The sequence below is a fragment of the Squalius cephalus genome (genome assembly GCF_949319135.1).
Source record: "Squalius cephalus genome assembly, chromosome: 14".
Classification (NCBI taxonomy): domain Eukaryota; kingdom Metazoa; phylum Chordata; class Actinopteri; order Cypriniformes; family Leuciscidae; genus Squalius; species Squalius cephalus.
The window spans coordinates 12,485,854-12,510,109 of NC_137135.1; the positions used below are offsets into that span (position 1 = coordinate 12,485,854).

Sequence of the window (24,256 nt, forward strand, 5' to 3'; positions counted from 1 at the left end):
CCGTTTGTTTTTTATTTTATTGTTTGCCATCTCATCCAGTAGAGGGCGCTCTATTGTATTGTAGTGTAGGCCCATGACCAAATCAAGCAAATAATACCAATAGCGAGCTACCTTGTTTTGAAAATGGAAGACAACGCACAGAATGGCCAGTCTGAGCGGACAATTACAACCCCAACGCATCTTAAAAGTAGTGTCTGAAACATTTTGGGTTCTACACCGTATACGGTAAAATAATCGTAAAAGATAAAGTAGTTTGCCGATTTTGCAAAAAAACGGTTTACTTACACATCATCCACATCCAATCTTCACGCTCACCTGTCGAGTTACCATCCAAAGGAGGCAGCAGAGTCAGAGACACAGCAGACGGCCAGAGCATCGGGCGTCCAACATCGTATGACTGCATACTTTCATGCACAACCGGTCGGCACCTTGCCAGATGCACGGGTAAAGGCCATCACCGATAAGATGGCAAGGTTTATTTGCAGGGATATGAGACTTTCGGGAGGCGGGTTTCAGGACCTCATAATGGAACTGGAGCCACGATACACAATTCCATGTCGCACCACTATGTCAGCCCGCATAGTAAAGTTGTATGACACCACACGAGAAAACATTAAGACCTTATTGCAGGACAAGAAACTCGCTCTAACTACAGACAGGTGGACATCTCTGGCCACACATGCTTACGTGACAATCACAGCTCACTTCATTTCAGACAAATGGGTCCTAGTGAATTTCGTTCTTTGCACGAAAGAGCTAAGGGGAAGTCACACAGCTGCCCATGTCGCAGAGAGCATCAGCAACACCCTGGACGACTGGGATATATCCCGTGAAGCAGTAATAGCGGTCACCACAGACAATGCGCAGAATTATGTGAAAGCTGTACGTGATTTAGGCCTCATACATGTACCTTGTTTAGCACAAACGTTAAACCTAGCCGTGCACAAGGGACTAGAGGTGAGGGCTATTGATACTGCCCTTTCTCGCCTTAACCCCCTGAGGTCGGCAATCACGCCGGCGTGATCTGCTCGTTTTTTTTAAATATCAGTGCAAAATACTCTGTTGATTTTGATTTTACATACTTGTATTGTACATCATTCAAAACTGTTAAATGTCTTCTTTTATTTGTGTACACTCATAATAAAAACAAAATGTTTTGTTTTTCGTAAAACAAAGAAAATAAACATGATGCGCGTTCTGCCGTCTCTCTCTATGTGAAACTCATTCTGAAACGCGACAGAAAATGACCTGTAACTCAGCGAATGTTTGTCACACAGACTTGAAACGCATGTCTATACAACGCTTGGAATCTCTATTTTTAAAGTATGTAAATTATATAAAAATCTAATATTCTATTTTTAAGTAATCCATACGAAAGCAGCGGCATGTACAGTTTCTCAAACGCGTCCTCATTAAATTTAATTTGAACACGCCTACGCGTGCACGAGCGATTGACATGCAAATGATCCATGCGGAGAAACGCAGACCTGTAAACGCCCTCATCACCTCAAAACAAAGAAGCAGAGACTTCGTAACTTACTCCTTTTCAAGAAGAACGCGATTTGGAGACAAGAAAGATTTAAGGTAAGACATTTTTACATATTAGTTTGTTATTGTTGCATAAATGTCACATTGCAGTTGAACTGTTGCTAGATATATGGGGAATATTATAATATTTAGACCCGTGTTTACTGTTAGGCCTACTGTGTTTGTGGATATCTGCTCAAATGTAGATATGTATATGGTAACCATAATGTTTTATATTTGAGAGCGATCGCGTTTGAATGTATCAGATTTTGCAGCGCGATCGCGTTTTGAATGTATCATTTGAAAAATTGAAAAACAAAACACACCAAACGCGGCTTCATGTTTTTACTATTATCTCATTTCATATCATCATAACGAATGGAAACATTTGAAGTAACATGATAATCAATATATTTTTCTCTAGCTTGGTTGTTACTGAAATATTTTGGAAGATTTATACTGCTATCTATTGTTATTATTATTTTACCCAGCACTGCGCATAGCCTATGCCTACGAGGCACAACAAACCTGGTGTTCATTGTATTACATATTGTTGGAAACATTTGTGTGTGTGTGTGTGTGTGTGTGTGTGTGTGTGTGTGTGTGTGTGTGTGTGTGTGTGTGTGTGTGTGTGTGTGTATTTTGTGAATTTTAAAAAGCAATTTTAACCAGAAAAATCTAATATTTATTTCCAAAATCGTGCAGGCCTTTCTCTTGATATCAGTATGTTCATTTTTTTCAGGGCCCAGATGCCACTGAGTCCTGCCGACTTCAACATTCACATGAGTCTCTGGAACATGAACATGGTAAAGTGAAAATCAAACAGCTTGGAAATTAAAGGTATGTACAATGTTTTTAGGAATGGCACAAAGGTCTCTGTCTTTCAATAAGTGCTTTTTTGCCATTTGTTGTGTCTATTTGGATTATGTTGTGTAAATAAATCCAAACAATCTAAAAGCCATTCTTTTTTAAATCTCCTCATTTACAGTATTGTGCAAGGTTGCTCAGAATGATAGGGGCCTGATAGCTCCTAATAGGGCCGTTAGGGGAGGTTCTTTGTCTTTCTCAGGTGAGAAAAGCCATACATATTAATGAGCTCTCGCATAAGGCTTATTCACACAAAACACGTCGTAAAAAATTTAAATCAATATATTGTCTTCTCTGAATGAGCAGTCAGGGTGATTTTCACATAGTTTTGCAGCAAATATTCTAGGCTACGTCATACAATTTTCAAAAGTCTTGTGAATAAATAATCAGTATGGGTTTCATGGCCTTATTTCAGTGAGAATTTTTTTTTTGTATTTTCACAAACCACGCATAAATGTCATTATCTCAAAACTACAAACTTTTACATACATGCTGTTGATATATTATTGTAGCAGAGTTTGTGCTGAATACAGTGTAATTAGACTTTAGCCATGAAAATGTCACAAGTAACAGAAATAACCAGAAATGTCAGAGCATGTCAGAACACCTCCAGGGCCCAGAAAACAGCTCAGACCTCAGAGGGTTAAACAGACAGCAGCTCATTTTGGAAAGTCTCCTGCTGACTGCTGCCTGTTGGAGGCAAAGCAGGAGCTTCTCGGAACTAAAAAAGGCAAGACTGATAAATGACTGCGCCACGAGATGGAACACGACGTATGACATGATCTGCCGTGCCTCCGAACAGCAAGCAGCCGTGGCCGCGGCCATTTTTGAAAAGAAAATGTCCCACTTGGAACTCGGCACTTCGGAGTGGTCTGTGGTTAAACAACTAAAAGACACACTGAAACCATTCAAAATTGCAACTCAGGCTCTCCACCGATGCCTATCCTACAGCATCCGCTGTCTTCCCTCTACAACATGTTATGCTCTCTCAGCTGACTGACGCTCCTGACGCAACACAGAGAGCTGCTATCAAAAAAATGAAAGGTAGGCGTGTCTTCTTTTCCTTATTCCTTTTAGCACAGGCTAATGCTTAACATTAACAGCCTAATTTCCCAAGCCTATTAATATAACCTATCAAAATATGACAGTTAATAACACGAGCTAAACAAAACAATTAGTTTCAGATACAATCATTCAATCATAATCATAAAATAATTCATTTTTATTACTTAGCGAGGATGGTCGACAATTTCAAACCGCGGTACAGTGAAAACAACACCAAATGGATGCTTCTCAATAAAGCGGCCCTTCTGGACCCCCGGTTCAGCCGTTTGGTTCACCTTTCGCCTGGGCAGAAACACCTCGTAATTGAAAGCTTATCTCAGGAGCTGAAGGAAGCTGAGAGTGAGACCGACGGCGACTGTGCGCAAGAGAGGGAAGACGTGGCTCCGGCTTTAGGTGCCATGGGAAGCTTGTTCGGGGACATGTATAAATCGATCGACTTGGCCACACGCAACACTAATGGTATCCAGGAGCTTAAAAACTACATGACTGAACCTCCTCTCCCCGCAGACAGCAACATGCTGCATTGGTGGAGAGACACAGGCTGCAACAAATACCCACTTCTCTCAACACTGACGCGCAAATACCTGTGTGTGCCAGACACGTCTGTGCGCTCCGAACGTGTGTTCTCCAACACGGGGAACATCATCAATAAAAAGAGAGCCGCACTTGATCCAGATCAAGTTGATAGATTGGTGTTTCTTGCAAACAATATTAAGAAATGAATTATGCCTTACTCCTGCTGCTGTTTAAGTTGTCACGTTATTGTTTGTGCCTGTTCTGATTCTGTTTTTTTTTTTCCATGTAGCCTAATGTTGTGATTGGCTATGCATAGTGGCACTTCATATATAGATTAAGTTGATAACCTGCTGTTTCAAACATTAAGTAAAAAAAAAAAAAATCCAGACAGGCTATAGCCTGAGTCCTGTTTATGACTGTCAGACTGTTAATAAATTTGTGATTGAATCTCCATTATGATTTTTTTTTATTTTATTTTTTTATTTTTTTTATGATGGGGGCACGTAGATAGATTTGCATCGTAGATTTGAATACATTGCATGATATTTGATATCCGTTCGAATTTGATTTTTCTTAAAAGTGACAGCCCTAGTAAAGAATGAGAAATACTTCCAGGCACAAGCCTTTAGAGAACTGCAAGCAGGGGCTGAAATCAACAGTAGCCACGTTTCCATTACCCTTCAAATTGCGCAAATTGAAATTGCGAATTGAAAATACGCTCAATGGAAACACATCAATTTCGCAAAACCTCCCATTTATCGCAAAAAAAGTTTTTAAGCTCGCATGAGGGGGTGTTTCAGGCAATTCGAAAAAGAAATATTTCGCAAAACTGCAATGGAAACAGTTTTTGCGCATTTACAGGTCACCTGACTTAGAAGGCGTGGTGTGTTTGGACAGAATACGAGACGGAGTTCTTTATTCAATTCATAAAAGACAAAAGAATGACAGAAATACTGGATTCTAAACCTCAAAGAAATGCCACAATCAAGACCTTGAAGCAGAAATGAGTGAGAAAAACCCAGAAACACTTCATATTTGTCGCTCACAGACACAGTATAAGCTCTTTCCTTGCCATTAATGCTTGGATAACACGCCTGTATATATATATATATATATTTGTAATGTTTGAATGGCTGTTACTGTGGCGAGAGTTGTCGCGTGCAGGAACTGAAACTGAACAGAGACGTGAAGTCGGACACTTTCTGCTTCCCGTAGTGACGCTCGCACTGTGTTTGCATACTTTACCACAGCTGAAGTGAAATAAATAAAATATTTGTCAAATACACAGACTAATGGACAAATGGACAAATCTATTTAATACTTTATGTACTGCTAAATACAGCGTCTGTTTGTACAAGAATAAAGTTCAACATAAGCATATACTATTTAAAAACATTTTGATAAACATGAAACAATATAACCTCGCCACTACATGAAAAGAGCTTTTACTGTTCTAAAAAACAGATCTGTGAGCATTAGTGGAACTGAAGGTGTCACACAACAAGCCTGTTCTGATTGGTTGTTCAGGTCATGTGTTTCTCTGTTCTGTTTTGTGATTGGTTTATTGCCTTGACTGTTCACGTGTTTCTTTTTGCTGGACAGTCTTTGTGTATAAATAGCCCTCATGTTACTATTGTCTCTTGTTTAGCTTTGTTTGTGTACCCTCTTTTGGTTCATGCTTATTTCAAGTCAAGTCAGGTCTTTGTTTTCTTGTATTTTGTTCGCAGTTATGTCAAATAATCTGCACATGGGATCTTAATAGGAATGTGATGGTTCTCAGTAAAAAAAAAATCGAACTGTTCCGTTCTCCTGGGACCCACGCACTTGAACCGTGGTTCATCTTAACTCTGATGACGCATACGCATCTATAATATGGTTTGTTGAAAATAAATTAAAGACTGACAGAGTTGGACTAATGTATGTTTCTGTCAATGGATACGCATTCTGGCTTCCCATAAACTTTGTTCAATGCGAGGGCCGTATGCTCTACATGACTAGTCATTTACACTGTCATCATCCGGGTGTTGTTAAGGAGTTACATTGATTATGTTTGTTGTTTTGGCAATACCCCCTTCTAAAACCGATACCCCGCTTTTTCTTTTGTCTATTTTGTAAATAAAAACTACTTTTCTTTCATGAGATAACTATGTGGTTATTGTGAAACAACTCCATTTTTGCTGTTGCTCTCCTCCCCTATACCAATCAGGAAATCGTAACACATTGTTGAGTACATTGTTGCCTAGTGACACTTAGTGGAACTACTTTTATGGTGGAAGGGATTCAAGACATTAAAACTGGTGTTAAATCAGTTGATGTTATTTATGGACACTAATTAAATTAGTGAAACATTAAAGCATAAAAGCTGTGCATAGTTAGAGCGATATAATGGAAAGTTACAAATGCACTAGCATCTGCAATATTTATTTCTCAGCCGAATAAAAATAACTTTAAAAACGGCTTTTAAAAAATCTGAGCATTCACTGGGTGCAATTAAATTGCTACAAAAGTATATTTTCTACATAAAAGATTGTTGTTGTTTTGCTTTTACATTTCCATGATCTTGCTTTAACTCCCATCATTTCTACAGCAGAGCATGTTTGTTTTTTTGGGGTTTTTTTTCTGCCTTTCCTCATGATTACGGGAAAACAAGTCCCATTAGACCTATAGACAGCCACTTACCAGTTCTTCTCACAATCTAGCACTGAAGCATTTCAATCTCAAAAATGAGAACTTAATTACTTCCCTGCTATTCTTCACACTTGTTTTCCCAAAGCTAGAAATAAATAATTACTAATTAACAGCTTGCGTACTGCAACATACACCCCACCTCCAACAACAGAAATATCTGTCTCATTTTGCATTCACTATGTTGGAGACCAGAAAGTTCCGCTTGTGAGCGCACAAGTAGAGTTAAACTTTGTATGTAAACAGTCTTGTCCCTCAGGACGGCATGTGAGGGCCACAGTACATGTAGCCAGATAGAGCTCAGAATTCTGTCTAATCGTGCTGATATTGGTTTGTGTTGTGGAATGTCTTTGAAACATGACTCATTCCTGCGCAAGTGAGGCCTTCATTCTCAAAGAAAGTGATCCATATTACCCAATTATTGACTCTTGTTAGTTTTGAGCATCCATTGAGAGTAATTAGGCAAGATTGGGTTTGTGTATAGAGTCTCCCAGCCCAGGCTCATTAGAAAAACATACCTGTTGCAACTTTTTTGCAAAACGCAAAATACGTTGCTTCGTGCACTTTTCGCGACAGTTTCAAAGTGAAATGTCCAGTAAGTGGCGCTAAAAGCATGCTTTGTATTTTACAGATGAACGTGAATATGGCAACGTTTTATTACAATGGTGCCTGTACGTTTTACTGCAGTTCTGAATTGAAATGTCCGGTGAGTGGCGCTAAAAAGCTCAATGCTCCATTTTAAAATGACGTGCACATACACTAAAGCCTAAACCTGATAGTGTTGACAAAAGCAAATGTGACATAAAAACTTAATGCACTTTAGCTTGTTTTTGAACTTTTTTTTATTGTGACTCGTCTTTTATACGAGCTCTCCACATCACAAGTACAATTCTGTACCAGCTGTTGCAAACGCCAAATATATTCGTTTACAAATCATACACTATGGTAAAAAATGTTTGGAGGTCATACATAATTGTGCAAAGAGCCGCGTGAAAATAAGTTTTTAATACTCTATAATCTGCCCCGTAATTATAATTGTGTGTGAAAACGATTAAAAATGCTTGCTGTTTTTACGGTCTCTAGTTTTCATTTCTGTTGGAAACTGCAGTGATATGTATTGGTACATATTTTCATTTTGCAAAAATGTTGCCACAGGTACATTTTTCCAATGAGCCTGTTGGAATAAAGGGGCGTTAAAACTCTGGCTCTTTATCTCTAGTGGGGTACAATTAAATCAGTTGAAAAGCTTGATATGCGGGTATGCACAAATGCCATTGTATTTACAGTTTTTCTCGATTGCTAAGACACATTTCTTGAAAGCTGCTCTCCTTTTCTCTAAACTGTGAACACAAAACCCAATTTTCGAGCTACATTCACAAAACCTCAGACTCTTCTTGCAAAACCAAACTTTCACCTCAAAACAGTTCAATCTGTGCTCAAAACTGAACTACGTTGTCAAATCGTGCCCCGAGTCAATCAAAATTAAAAACACTACTGAACAGTCACTAAACACTATGTAGAAAAATAGAAAACACAATGCTCAGGACATGAAGCTGGAGAAATAAATGTTTGTTCACTGTAGGCTAAATGCATGTTGCAAAACAAAAAAAAAACCTGTGCATTTAGCACTTGTACAAAAAGACAAAACAGAAATCTTGTGCATTTACACGTAGCACTTGTAAAAATAAACAGAAATCTTATGCGTTTGCCATTTGTGTACAGTAAGCCCATGTACAAATAAAGTACAAAAATATACAAATAAGTGCATTACTCAGCCACAGCATCATGTCTCCGTACTGCCCAGGAACACCAACAATGGCCCGATGGCCGATCACATTACGGCCTCTCCTTCTCCTTTTGGTGAGATTAAACCCAGCTTCATCCATGTAGATGTATTCATGGGGTCTTTCCATTGCATCCAGTTGAAAAACCCTCTGTAGAAATAGATATAGTTTAGTAAGTGATACGGAAAAAGTGATTTAGGCCACTACAGTAAATCACTACTTAGAGTAATCAACATGGAATGTGTCTGGATATATGCCAACCTGTACATACTGGAATCTTTGCTCTTTGACTCTGTCTGAGTTGCGATCAAAGGGCACTCTGTATAGCTGTTTCATGCGCAGTCTGTTGCGCTTGAGGACATGATCAACAGTAGAGAGGCTGACACTGTTGATACCCTCAAAATTTACATGGTCCTTAATGATCTTCTGCTGAATTTCACTCAGTTTAATGGCATTGTTCTCACGGACAATATCAACAGTTAGGGTCTCTTGGTGTGGGGAGAACATACCTGTCCTCCCACCCCCATGTGGCAGTCTTTCAATTCTACAAAAAGAGAACATGGAGTTACAAAAAATAGACATGGAATACTAGGCCTACAAACAGTTAGACCAACGCTGCATTACAATACTACAGTACATTGGTACAGTGATGTACTGAAACATTTACTTACAGTATACTGTGGTACAGTATATCATATGTCATACAGTAATTGCTGTCAACATTTACATACTGTACTATAATGTCAAAAAAAGGTAATTACCTGTTCTCTTTTCTAAATCTTCGGATTATGGTGGACACAGTGAATCTACTGATGTTTGGTTGTACCCTTTGTCCAGCCTCCCTCATGCTCATACCATGTACAAGAACATGGTCAATCACAGTAGCTCTGATTTCATCAGATATTACTGTTCTTTGTCTTCGCTGACCACCTCGACCACCTCGACCTCCTCTCACACGAACTCTTCCTCTCAGATTTCTATCCATTGTAGGGCCTCACAAACCAGTGCTCTCTGAACTGGCTTTCTCTATATGTTCCCTCACATCATTAGCCACAAGTGTGATCAATTTTGAGTTGTTGTGTTCAAGTGGTGACACCTGTGCTTTAATTGTGTTTGACTTTTGTCACCTGTGCTCACCATTATGTAGCACGGGTGCATCACAATGAAAATGTGTTGGCAAGTTGTGTCTAAACAAGTGAAAAGTGCTTATGGTTTAGCCAAAAGTGTGATTGATTCAATCAGTGGATTCAGGCAAATGAGCATTTGGTTCAGACAATAGGGTTTAGTGCTTTAGCAATTGAGAAAAACTGTAATATATAATACATTGAAATTGATTGACTTAAGGTGGTGCATATTAATCTCAGACCATTCAAATGAACAAAGTTCACAAAGAAAAACTACACTGAAATGTACTCGTAATATGCTTCTTACCATACTGAAATATTTCTCTCAATGAAGCATTGCCTTTTTCAAATGAAAGTGCATGTAAACTGCATAAATTTGGTGTAACCACATAATAATGTAAATACTTTTGCTGCGACAGCCTGACATATGTCATTAGATCGTGTTTTGAATCAGTTTTTGGCTTATGAACAGACCCCCTGAGGTCATCATTGAAAGTGTGTTGCTCTCCAGTGACCTCGAGCTGAGCAAATGAAAACTGTAATTTGATACAGCTTCAAATGAACAAACCATGTTCAATAAATCGAAGAGATTTTAGCACCTGCGTTTTGTATTTGAGTGCAACAGTCTGAAACGCTGCTGAATACTTGTTAACAACTAGATGCTTTTTCAACCTTTTGTATAAAGCCCTGACAGTATGAAGGAGTGAGAGCACATTGTTACTGACAGTCGCAGGGAACACAAGCAGAGACTCAATCTCTCATTGATATTGTGGTGCAATGCACCATGCATCTACTATTAAGATACACTGTCAACATCTTCCTTGCTTGGCCCCCTTGTACAATAACTACAGCAGCTGACAAGAATCTTGGACATGTCGGGCTGCAGTGGCCGTGATAGTTGAAGAAGCATGCAGAGGGTTCGGAAACATGCCAAACATCCATTTCTTTGCTTCCCCTTCTGTCAGCATGAATCATATGAGACTTCAAATCCAATGCTCCTAGAGATTTTGAGTGGCTGAGGTCCATGAGCCTATGGGCCCATGACTGAGCCAAACATCTGAGTAATGATGCCTCAAAACAAAAAGTCTTGTTACTTATTCAGGAGTTTGTAAGCTGTAGCCAAAAACAGTCACAGTGGGTGTGACTTCAGACCTCGGATTGGCATTAATTTTATATACAAATATATTAAAATGGGGACATTAGTTGTCCATGGGAAATATCATGACTTGGGGAGATGTTTCCTCCATGACCAGGGAATGTCAGGAAGTGCAAAAACGATTCGGTCATGGAAAGGGCAGGGTCTAGAGGCTACAGGCACTCCAAGTTTCTAGTGATCCTGAGGTCCTTGATTGCCTGGTTCAGGCGTGTTTAATTTGGGGCTATAGCTAAACTCTGCTAGATGGCAGCCATCCAGGGTCAGGTTTGAACACCGCTGTTATACACATACCTCCTCTTATGAGAAAAAGTTTGTTCAAGTGTACTATTAGTACACTTTTTTTAAACTAAAAAATAGTTAAAATAGTTTGTCAACACCCGATTAGACCTGTTTTTTACACTCTTCCAAAAATTCATAAGAGACTTATTGACCCTCCAGGTCGTCCGATTGTGGTCTGAAAACACTGACTGAATTTTTCACTGTCCATGTTTTCACTGTTATCTGATAGGGGGCGCTATTACGCATCTTCTAGTACAGATTCAGGATCAAAACACAGTTGAAGAAGCAGAAACAAGAGGTAGAAGTTTGCTTGCTAATGGAAAATAACGTGATCATTAAACATTGAACAGCAAATAAATCAAAACTGCCAAATGTTACTTAATGAAATGTTTAACAACTTGTAGTATATAAATGAAAAACGTAGTTGTGAACTAGTTGTGCACTTAAAGTGTACTGCTGTTACACTTATAGTACACTTAAATGTATAATTTTATTTACTAAAATATGGGCCAATTTAGTCCCAAGCAGTACTGAAATAGTACACTTACAAGTTTACTACTAGTACTTACCAGAATATCTGATAAAATTTCAAAGACTTGTTGGCTATTTAGATATTGTAATGCTTCATAACCTTGGAAATATGTCTTTCTAAAGACAGAGGAAGTGTCTCAGAGATTATTGCCTACATTTTCTTAATTGTAATTGTGACATAAAGACTGTAGGGGTCCGATAAATCATAACTGAGTCTGACAGTGTTCCTTTTGAGCCTTGCACACCTCACGGCGAGACTCTGAATGGGTTCAATATAAGTAAATGCAGCTTTGAGGGGTGCCTCTGTGATTTTCTGAGAACATTCTTGACCTTGTTTGACCTTTCTTTACCACAGACTTTCTTTTGAACCCCATAAAAGCAAAAAACATAGTGTTCAGCTTTTTGGTTGCAAACAATGAAAGAATAAGCAAAGCTGTTCCTAGTTCCTCGGTGGAATTCCTAATAAGGCCAAACAACATACAAAAAGTCATGCTTAACATTATTGCATGATCACTAACAGGGAATACCTGCTGTTTAAATGCAAAGTGCTCCATCTGTCAGCTTGTGTGTTACACAATGCTCTTGCATTGGGTTCATCATGATCCAGATGCTTTTTGACAGCCTCTGTTGGAGCGTAGAGGTTATTCCTGTACGAGGTGTGCAGGTCACAAAGCGTTCCTGCTATTGAGAAGAAAGTGACACTGCTCAGATTTTGCCTCTTATACAGACTGAATTATTTGAAATGAGCAAGTTTCCTTTGATAAAACTATGGAATTGAACTAAAGCCCCTGCAGAAATTCAATTAAGGAAGTCTTCAGCATAATTCAAGGGTTGTGCATTGCGCTGTCTGTAGGGATTTGGGGGCTTTGGCAATACAAAGTATTTAGGCTTTATTCAATTAGCTCTCCAAATGCTTTTCCAAAGGTCAGGCTGGGAAACGAAACAAACACTGCTCTGTTTATGTGCAGTGAGAGGGCCCTCTGCTTCACCCCCTGACTTGCATTTAAAGCAAGTGGCATCAAAGTGAACCACAGTGGTGCCAGTTTTCTAGGTTTGAAGCTATACAGCTCATCGAAAAATGATTATGCAAAAGCAGATGGCTAAACTTAGTATGTGCTACTGCAAAAGTGTGATTTCAGTTTGTGTAGTTATATATAGGTGCTATTGGACCAGTTGGAACAGGCTTGGAATTGACTCACAACTAGCAAGTCGAGTGAGATAATTAGCAATACTAGTGTAATTAACTCACCTAGTCAGAAAGATGAGCTGTTAGTCTCTGTTGGGCGCACTTTAATAAATGTTAATAAACACAGCTTGCTAGACTGCTTGTCATGTCTGAGTCGCAGACTGGTTAAATTTACTTTGGAACTATGACAGACTGACGGAAATTAAACTGGACCTGTGGGAAGTTTCTCATAATTGCTTTTTAGTCTGGGTGCTAACAAAAGTATTCAAGTAAGAAGAACTTCTACCTGTAGAAGAAAAAGTATTATGATTTTTATTCTGCACAAGCCTTTGCCTAGTGTATAGGCAAATAACTAAATATTGGCCCTTTTCAGGAATAATAATAAGTGATATTGGTGGTTTTGGGGCCAGTTGGTTTGCAATTACTTTGGATTTATATTTCTGAGGCTTGAGTTTGTTTATCATGTCAGATATCACAGATTAAAAACTGTCAGGCTGGCTCAGGATGTAGCATCTCCAGTTATAATTTTGCTTTGTACATTCAGAATTCAGTAATTAATAACTGAAGTATATTCCTAAACATTTTACATTCAGTCAAAATAAACTGTTAAGCATTAGAGACTATGTATTATGTTGGATATGTGCATGTTGGATATGTATATGTATATATTTACATTCTAGACATTACTTTAAAATAACTATTCCTCCTGCTCCTTAACTTGATGTGTGATGTGTTACAGGTCTGCTAGTCTCAGTCTCAGACGTCACAGACCGTTGGCTGAACACCTGATGCATATGGCACACTTTTCTGGCAACACTTCAGGAGTTTCGAAGTCGCGGTCTGATTGGTTGAAATCTACAGGATGTCCGGGAGATGTGAGTGTCGCGTTCTTTATCGGTCCGCCTGGAAACAAATGCTGTGACGCTAAAACCCCTTGTGGAAGAAGAAAGCTGTTGTGTCTTACCAGGATTGATGCAGTAAACTTGCACAATGTTCTTGAATGAATAATTTATTAGATGCACACCGGTCTGTTATTGTAGGGACATCGACATTATATTGTCACGCTCTTAAACATGACGCAGAACAAAACGAACTGTGATTGGTTGCGTTACATGTCAGTCAAACGTCCTCTTGGGCGTTCCTTGGCCAATGAAAGCTCTCCATCGTCTCCATCGTCGGGATGGGCAAATGAAGCACTGAGGCTTTCCCCTGATTGTTCCGGGAAAAGATTCAAAGCATCAAGAGTGTCGAAAACAGCGCCATCTTGTGGCAGGGCAAATTTATAGCAGCCATAAACCCGAGTGCGCAGCGCCGTTGTTTAATCTATTAAGCACAAACAAAAGCATGAGAATGCTAAATGTTCAGTTTTCTGATAATTTAATTCACATATTAAAGTGTGGCAATAAATTAAATGGAACAATTATATTAATACTAATTATAAAAATACCAACAAAGTTGCTTGGTGCAACTAAATGGTGGTCTAATTATTTGATGGTTTCTTTGCTGTTTATATTGCCGAATATATGTAATATCATGTAACATAGGCTATAGGCTTATTTATATTTTAAAACACGCAAAGTGAAGCATTCACGTGACTGGTGGAGAATTGTTATGAGAGCATTTAGTTCATTTAGATTATTTTCTCCATGTTGTAAACTCTAGGGGCAAGGCTTCTAATCGTGAATTTTTAGAAGCGTGATATTCAAATGACGATTGTTTTGAGCTGCCACATTTATCAACATATGATCATTCTTATGATGGGCTTGGCAGCATACAAATGTTTCATGAATCATGTGAACTCTGTCGTAAGATGATTTCTGTGCTGGGATTTGCGCTCATTTCTACGTTAGATTGATCAATTAGGCCCAATATGTCTCTGTGTTGTGGTGTCCTTGCTAGTTGTACACAACAACAAAGATATTGAGCAACTAGTGTAGTCCAGAAACAGTTTTTTGTAAGTAAATTTGTTCATGACCCCCTTTCACTTTTTTGAACTTCATATTATTTCCATGCATATAAACCATTTCTAAAGCTCCACCATTCTTGATCACTGTGTTCACCCCTCAGGTGAATGAGAACTTCAAAAGGTTCAAAATGTATCATCTTGAAAATCTGATTTTACAAGCCAATTTCAGAAACCCATATTATGTCCTTGCCAGAATGAATGTCTAAATGATAAAACCAACTCATCCTTTTATCTTTTTATAAAATGCTGTCAAAGTGAGAATGTTAATGCATATGATTAATTCAATGTATTAAACACCATTTATTTTTAACTGTTAACACATTTATTCTATAATAAAATTAAATTTAGTTCAGCAACTGAATTATCACCCATGAGTGAACAATTGCCACACAAATGTGAAAACTAGTCTTGCGTGTAAGATTATGTCCATAAAGTGTGGGGAAAGTTTTTTTTTTTTTTTTCAAATCTTGCAGATCTGCTTTTCTGTATTTTACTTATTTTAATGAATGTTTAATTAAAGTTGTATGTGTGCTGCTGTTGCAGATGTCTGAAGAGAAACATATACTATATTTGCAAAAGATATCCTATACCTTTTTTTTTTTTTTTTTTTTTTTATTGATTGATTGAAAAGTAAACCACATTACATTTTAACTTTGTGAATATATAAAAGTATAAAAGTGTTTCAAAACTAAATGCAACCCACATTAATGGCATGTATGTTTAAAAGTATGTTTAAAAACTTTCCTTTTCCTTATGATGGACTCTCTTGTTCGGCACTGATCTTTCAACACACTGTCAGGTATCTCACCTCACCAGGACAAAGACTATATTTAAAGTTTAAGACAGTGAAGTGTGTTTCGTTGTTTTGCATGGTGTGATGTTTCATCAAAGTGAAACACAGTTTCCAAATGCTGATCTGACTATCAAGGTCTCATCCTTGAGGTCTGCAAAGGATAAGAACTGCAGATGGCATAACAAAAACTGATGCAACCAGGTGCAAGTCTGGCAAACAAAACCATTGTTCTCTATTCAAATAATAAAGAACTTAATGCTTGTCATCCTTTTTTCTGGGTTAAGCTTAGGGAGCTTTTGTTTCAAAATATGAGGGGTTGGGGATCTGTGTACAATGACTAATGTATCAGAGAAAGCAGTATATGAAGTAAGGCTTCTTAAAAAATGATTCCCCTTGATCTAGCCAGAAAAAAAAGTCTTATTGTTCTACACTTTGTTCTGGGTGCACCAGAGAACTTCTGTGTATTACACACACACACATGAAAGCGGTCTATTTTTATGAGCAGTTATTTTTCTGTTTGCAAAGATGTGGGACAGTATATCCACCTCTGTCTCTGCTTTTGCACCAGAGGAACTAATTATGTTTCTTTCTTTGCATAATTCAAAACAGTTTATGGTAATGGCAGGGTGGTAGTGATTGCCTCCTGCTTTTTCTGGGCCAAACAGTCTTATTTTTGTGCTAACAACACAGCATTTATTCTGATGCACCTAATTAAGTCTGACATCTTCAGTCGAACCCGATATCTAATTTCTCAGGCTTGAGCCCTGTGTAAGCAAAAAATAAAAATAAAAAATAAAAAAATCCTTTAGGATGCTTGCTTTATGCTGATACGTCATAGAACTGAAGTATGGTAACCTAGCTTTCGCATCTCTAAACATTTTTTTACCTCTACTTTTGAAAGTTATTTTGACATGTATTTGAGTCTAGGGGCTCTATTTTAACGATCTGAAATGCAAGTATCAAGTGTGAAACGCAAGTAAGTTTGTGGGCGGGTCTTGGGCGCTGTTGCTATTATACCGGCGGGATAAATGACTCTTGCGCCCGACACAAATCTAAAGTGGGTTGGTCTGAAGTAGCTACATTACTCATAGGTGTGGTTTGGGCATAACGTGAAATAAACCAATCAGAGCGACATCTCACATTCCCTTTAAGAGCAGGCACGCTTGTTCCATGGCGGATTGCTATTATAACGGCAGATTTGCCAGGCGCACGCCAGGAGCGGTTCACAGCCAAAGAGACCGAGTTCTCGTCAGGGCCGTAAAAGACAGAGAAGTGACATTGTATGGGGATGGGAGAAACCCACCCAAATTAGCTTTGGTTAAACAGGCGTATGATAATTTGGGTAAATGTGTAAACTAGATTTATGCCTATTTTTTCACATCTTCATGGACACATCAATGATTTCCCTTGTGTGGTAATATTTTTCCTTGTAATTATGTATGGTTTGCAAAAATGTGAACTGCTGCGTCTGTGTAGATGAGAGAAGAAAAGTGTATGCACGTTGTGCACACGCTACATTATGGCCAAGCATGCGCCCAATGCGGCCAATAGCATCTGAACACGCCACTGAAAACGCGCCACTGACTTTAGACTAGGTTTTTCCTGGTCTGTGGCGGAATTGTTTTCTGGAACTGCAAAATAGCACCAGGGAACGTTTGAGCCGGAACACGCCTCCTCTTTTCGCTGAACCGCCCCCAGGAGCGCAAGTTCATTCCCTAATTTACAGACGTGCGTCTGTGGAGGGAAATGTCCGCTGTGCGTCAGGTGCAAAATAGGAATGAAACATGCGTCGGTGTATAAAGTCCTTGCAGCAACATGTATACAATGAAAAAAAAAATATATATATATATATGGTTGAGGATTTACAAATTTCACTCAGAAACTGCAAGTAAATTTAACAAATAATAGCAAAGAAATGGCAAGTAGCACATTCAGTTAATAAATGAAATTTTGAAGTAGACTGAAATAGTATTTTCGGTAAAACTTTCTATGAAGTCCATGCTTATAAATAAGTATAAATGGGGCTATAATTCATTATAAGTATTACTATTCTATTAATATATTTATAAAGACATAATGAGAACAGTTTATATTATTTTGTATGTATATAATTACTTATGTCATGCATTTGCTTTTTCAATGTGCATCCTCATAATCCATTATACACTGATTCATAAATGATCAAATATAAATAGATCCAGAGACACTTGTTTGCTGTACCACTTAGTTATCAATTATGTCTTTAATGGCTAGAGGTCATGAATAGTTATTTTGATTTGTTAAAATCTATATCTCCTCAGCCATATGCAGAGTATTTCTTATAGCAGTTTGAGCAACTTATAGCAACCTTTTTTTTTTTTTTTTTTTTTTGTCCAACTGTTTGTATTAATGATTTGGACTAATGAAAGTCAAGTTTTTACAATTCACTGCTACAGGAGGCAAAATATCCCCAGAGGTAGTCAAGAAACAAGAAATATATTGCCATCAAGTGCCATGCTGAATTGGGCAGATTAGTTCAGCAATATATTTCACTAAAGTATGTCAGTACATTTCTGTTCCAGTGTCAAAACGCTGAGTGGCCACTATCCTTACGTGTCTTCAAGCAACAGTGGTGGATGAAGGTTTCTTCATGGTCTGTCGATGTAATTGTTCATTAATGTTAGTGAAAGAAGAACACAGTGGACTCTTCATGCCTACAGGCATGACCAGACCTACAGCCTCCTATAATGCTTGCCTCAGCATATTAGTATCCACTAACAGGATCATCATGGCTTTCTTTATTCACAAAACATATTCTCTTCAGTATACAGCCAAACTCCCAAAGCCTATTATAACAATAAAGTGCATAACAACACCCATGGAGGTAACTAGTTAGAGCTGCATGTGAACTTGTTTAAACATGCATGTTTTTGTTGAGTGTATAAAATCTCTAAAGCATAATCAGCTATACCATTCAAAAATGTGGGGTTGGTAAGATTTTGTTAATGTTTTGGAAAAATGTCTCTTAAGCTCACTAAAGCTGCCTTCTTTTCTTTTTACACAAATATATTTAAAAAATGTAATTTATTCCTGTGATGCAAAGCTAAATTTTAAGCATCATTACTCCAGTCTTCATGATCCTTCAGAAATCATTCCTATATGCTGATTTGCTGTTCAAGAAAATTAGTTATTATTATTTTGATTAGTATTGTTATCGTTGTTGTTGTTGTTGTTGTTATCAATGCTGAAAACAGTTGTGCAGCGTAATAATTTTGTGGAAACCGTGATACTTTTTTAAGGATTCTTTGATGTATAAAAAGTTCAAAAGAACAGAAATGATTTGAAAAATAACTCTTTGGCAACATCATGTCTTTACAGTCACTTTAGATCAATTCAGTGGGTCTCTTTGCTGAGAATGAATAAATAAATAAATAAATAAATACATACATAAATAAATAAATAAATGACCCCAAACCTTTGAATGAAAAAAATCTGAATGATCATCAATAAAGAAAGATGCCTTTCGACCCGTGAACTCTGTCCTGTGAAGGTAATGGATTGTGTACACTCATGGTAATGAATTATAATAAATTAGGAATGGACTTCAATCAGTGATGTAAACAGCTATTCTTTACTGCAGTCTCTAGGGCTCAAGAAGTTTCATAGGAAACTAGTACCACTCAATAAAAGTATTGTGTGAGAGCTCCCAACTAAATAGTCCTTCTCATTTGCTTTTTCCTTCTCCCTCCACTTTCCTCTCTCTCTGTCTCGCCTCATCTACTAGGATGGGGTAACCTACATTACTAACAAAATCAATATATAATTTTCAGAGTGAAATCTATGTCATGTTTGGAATCATTTAAAACATCCCAGTGCAACTGGTACATTTTAGAGAAAATCTGTCATACTTTAGGTTAGTGCCTTTCAGGTAACTATTTTTAAAAAAAAAATTGCGAAATGATTACGGTTACTTTCATACAATACATTTCAAGGATTTTATAAAAGAATAAATTCAAAAATACATAAAACATACAATTTTCAGAAATGTTGTAAGCATGGCAATGCTTTTGGAACCATCTAGCCTAGTGCTATATATCATTGTCAGTGTTCACCAATAACAATTCTGTGAATAATATTGTTCCATGTTATTGATAAACACTTGGCAAAAATATTTGATGTACTGTTCAAAGGTTTGTGGTCTGTAGGTTTTTTTTTTTTATATATATATATATATTATTATTTTAAGTTTTTGAAAGAAGTATCTTGTGCTCACCAAGCCTACATTTATTTAATCAAAAATATAAATGGTATGACATATTATTTCAATATAATGGTTTTCTATTTGAATATATGTTAAAATGTCATTTATTCCTGTGATGTAAAGCTGGATTTTCCACATCCAGTCTTCAGTGTCACATTATCCTTCAGAAATCATTATAATATGATGATTTGATGTTCAAGTAACATTTCTTATTAGTATCAATGTAGATAAAAAATTGTTGTTTAAGCATCTCATACAAAAAAAAAAAAAAAACTATACAATCATACAACAGCTTGAGTTTTGGGCAGGACATTCAGGAAACCACTTTGAAAAACCATCACTATTTTTCATTTGGTGCTGCTTGAGAAATTGAGTGCCCTTTAATTTAGAATTTGATCATAATTTTCAAAATAGTTTATCATAAAACTCGTAGCATATAAAACACACTTGCCGTGTAAGTTTGTTTTCTGTGAGACACGGTTTGTATAAACAGAACATTTTGAAAATTGCATTTATGACATAAATCATTCAAGAAAAACCCTGGATATGAGTAGGTGTTGTTGTTGTTTTTTTTTTTTATGAAGTACCAATTCATCTATAAAGTGTAGATTTACTCTAAATTGTGAATTACTTTAGAACCTTTGATGCATAATACATGACATTCTACCTAATCTAAGTTTAGTATAATCAAATTTTTACAACGCCAGTCTTTAAGTCTGTTTCCTCCCATGAAGCAGAGAACCATGCACCAACAGTTTTAATTAGACAAGCAATGAACCATCAAGAGAAGCCTTCACATCCCAAAGGCCTAAGAGAGCTCACTGTAAGGACAGAGAATGAAAGCTAAAGTAACCTTAAGTTCATCTAACTTTAAGAACTCAGACATTCTCCAACCACTATAAATCACAGCCAGTGAAAATACATCAACCTTCCTATCCAACCCCTCAAATATAGAGGTCTGCCGAGCGCAGACCACTCTTCTCATCTCAACAGCACTTTAAATCCATGCCTTTGACGATCCTTTACTGATTAGACCATGTTTAATGCCTGTGCTTTCTGATTGTGCATGCTGTGATACTGAACTGCAGATGTGTTGAATCGCCATTGGCAGATTGTAGGAAAACAAAGAGAATGATTTCAAATTATTGCTGCTCCTCATAGCAAACTATTCATTATAAGACAATTGCTCAAGCTTCAAATAAACTCAAGTGTTTAGAACAGATATTAGACACTACTTTATCCGGGCATTTAATTAGGTGGGTGCATTTGGACATCTGTATCAAAATGCTTTGCAGCCATAAAAAAATCGGACATAATAAATAACCTCACAGCTTGTAGGAACTTTTCTGTAGGAAAGGTTTATTTACATATAACACTTTTGTCTAAAAATCTAATATACCCAAATTTCAATAGATTCAGCGGATGAATAATTCAAGAGATCATGCTTCGGAAAAAGCACATTTACATAAACTGAATATCAAGTATTAGGATCCACACTCTGTCTTAATCTCCAGGCCTCTGGTTGCAAAACAGTCGGGATAATAGCAGGCGGTTGAGTCAGCAACTGATCTAAACAATCCTTGCGCCAGTGGCTCAGCATTATGATCAAATCCATTTTGTTTTACCTTGGGAGATGCTTTAATTATTTCGCTTCAGTGACCCTTTAAAGACCATAGCATCACTGGTCAAACAAGGTATTCGAGGCATTCTCTGTTCCCTTTAGCCAGATCACAATGGGTATGCTTTATCTCTGCTTTGTTGCTCTGTTGCTCTACTTTGGTTTGCCTTCTGATGGGACACAATTTCTACAGTTGTCATAACGAGACAACTTCTTAATTATAATTAGCAGCAAATGTCATGATGGGGTGGGACTATGTCTCCCGGAAGAGCTAGAGGAAGTGTCTAGGGAGAGGGAAGTCTGGGCATCTCTGCTTAGACCGCTGCCCCCGTGACCCGGCCCCGGATAAGCGGAAGAAGATGGATGGATGGATGTCATGATGGCCATAGGAGCTTCTGGTTTGGGGCAACTGCCCTGCAATCTATTATCTTTATTGCGCCCGATGTTACAGAATAATCAATAAATTATGAACTCAGCAATGGAGCTCCTTTCCTCCTGTCAAGGAAATAACTCCATTGATGATTATGTGGAAATTTTTTGTGTTTTATCCACTTATCTTCATTGTATTTGATTACCCTAAAATATATTTTTGTGGATAGGATTAAATTAACCAGTAAAGTATTGTTTTCTAGAAGTAGAATGGTCAGTAGTCAAGTTTATTAACTTAACTCTATGCCTAAGTGGCTCTTCCTACATGATGGGTGTAATGGAGGAGAACCACATTCCCCAAACCAAGAATCAGCTCTCGCCGGGGGCATCCATTAGCACCCACACACTGGCAAAAGGCCCCAACAGTCCCTGCGTTTTCAGTCACTTGTCTTATCCATGAGTGCCCTTCTGTTACGGAGGCTCCTTTTGTTGAGTCTTGTCTGGAAGGCTGTCCTTGAGTTTTCTGTCTTGGCCACTTATGTACATGCCATGTCTGCCCAAATTACCCAGCCCCTCAGTCTTAGCATCATGGCCATAGTCCAGGTGTCAGAATGAGAGTCGTAGATCCAAATGCAAGCAAGCAGTTTATTGAAGACAGGTAGAAACAGGGATAATACTCAAAACACCACGTATAGCAGGCGGGCGACCAGGATACAAATTCTCAGGAGAGGATGAGTGATATGAATAAACCCAGCGCGGATGCCAAACTGGAACTGGATGAGGAGAACTCCAAACGATCTCCAGAAGTCTGGAAACACAGACAAGATCAAGGAAATAACGCCGTAAGGAAACTCAGGCACCGGAACCGGGTAAGAGAGCATAAACAAGAGTGACGAACCGACACCAAGCAATAATCACTCCCGCTAGATATAGGCACCTAACAACAGAAGTAACTAGCTGCAGCTGTGGGCTAATTAAGTGATCAGCTGGTTACTAAGCAACAAACAAGCACTACACACTCAGACCCCACACCCACAACAACCAACAGATACACAAAATGAACACACGGATCGATGAACCGTGACACCAGGCTTGCCTCCGCCACCAGCTCTGAAGCCTCCATTTACCTCAAGACCTAAACCAACTGCCAGTTGCATTAAAACAGCCACTATGTTAAGACTGTGTCTTAGAAACTAGTTTGGTTTACAAGTATTAGCCAAGTCCGGATTCAAATTAGACCAATCTACCTCGTAACTTAACTTTAAAAAGTAATGACCAGTCTTGAAGAAAAAAAAAATAGGTGGCTAGCCAAAGCAGTATATGCAACTGGCCACAGATACTGTCTTTTAAACCCGCGACACTGGCAGCAATGGAAGCAGACTTTGTTCTCACCTTGCATCGCCTGCGTTCAGGGGCATCACTAGTGGGTAGAAAAGGCAGACTGAGTACAGGGAGTCCAGAAGAATGGGGTAAAAATCTCCCCCAAGGGTCCTCACAGCCCAATGTAAAAAACGGTACAGGGAGGCCCAGAAAATTTAGCGATACCACCGTCTGTGTCTGGGCAAAAATGTTGTGCTTGAACTCACAGCAACGGTTGGTCTTCATTTTCTTAATTCCAGGTGGTCATGTTGTTATGTAAATATTCACTATTGAAATGCTCAGATAAGATAAAAATGTAAACAGCCTTTTCTGTGTGCTCTCTTGACTTTGTCATATGCTCGCTTTGATAACTTTCACTATTCTTCTCGTTCACTGGTTCACCAGTTAAAGTGATCTTTCTGACTGCCCAACATCATCATGCTCAATCGGTCATGTATCTGACTAGTGCTAACAGTTCTGAAAACACCATAAAAATTGGGCAGACAGACGCTTAATGATGACTTTGCCCGAACCATCGGCTTGGTGTGTCACAGTCTTTAAAGTGGTCAATGGTTAAATAGCTTTTGGATTTTGGTATTAACCTTATTTTTCAACGCGGAGACTTCAGATTCATTTGTCGCTATAGGTAAATAATAGGAAGAAAAACAAAAAAACAAAACAAAAAAACAAAATGGTAAAATAATTTATGCTTGCAAACCAGTGTGTCAGAGTTGTTTTCTGTTTTGGCCATGTTTCTTTGTGTTTTTATTCTGTCTTCCTTGTCTGCAAGTTTACCAAGTTTCTCTGCTTGTTTGATTATCATTCGGATCGCCTGTAGTTCAGTCAATTAACACTTTAGCCCCTGTGTATATAAGTCATGTGTTCTGTTCAGTTCTTTGTCCTGTCTAAGTTAATGTTGGTGTGCATTTTCCTGCGTGTTCCTGAGTGAGTTTTACAGATTGTGTCCTGGTTCCTTCGTCTTCGTGCGCTACTTGTATTTTAACCACCCGTGACAGAAGACAGGACCTAATAGTTAAAGGGTTAGTTCACCCAAAAATGAAAATTCTGTCAGCAGGCAGGTCCATGGAGAGAGAAAAAAAAAACAACAACAAAAAGAAAGGGGGAAGAAATATGCCACAAAACTTTAAAGGGTTAGTTCACCCAAAAATGAAAATTCTGATTCAAAATTCA

At 38.0% G+C, this 24,256-nt stretch overlaps 1 long non-coding RNA gene across 1 annotated transcript; it reads left to right on the plus strand.

The window, feature by feature from the left end:
• The first annotated feature begins 3,368 nt into the window (after positions 1-3,368).
• On the plus strand, positions 3,369-4,089 carry LOC307171436. Its single transcript, XR_013823551.1, has 3 exons — positions 3,369-3,438; positions 3,628-3,852; positions 3,967-4,089. It is a non-coding gene; the product is annotated as an uncharacterized lncRNA (long non-coding RNA).
• The last annotated feature ends 20,167 nt before the right edge of the window (positions 4,090-24,256 follow it).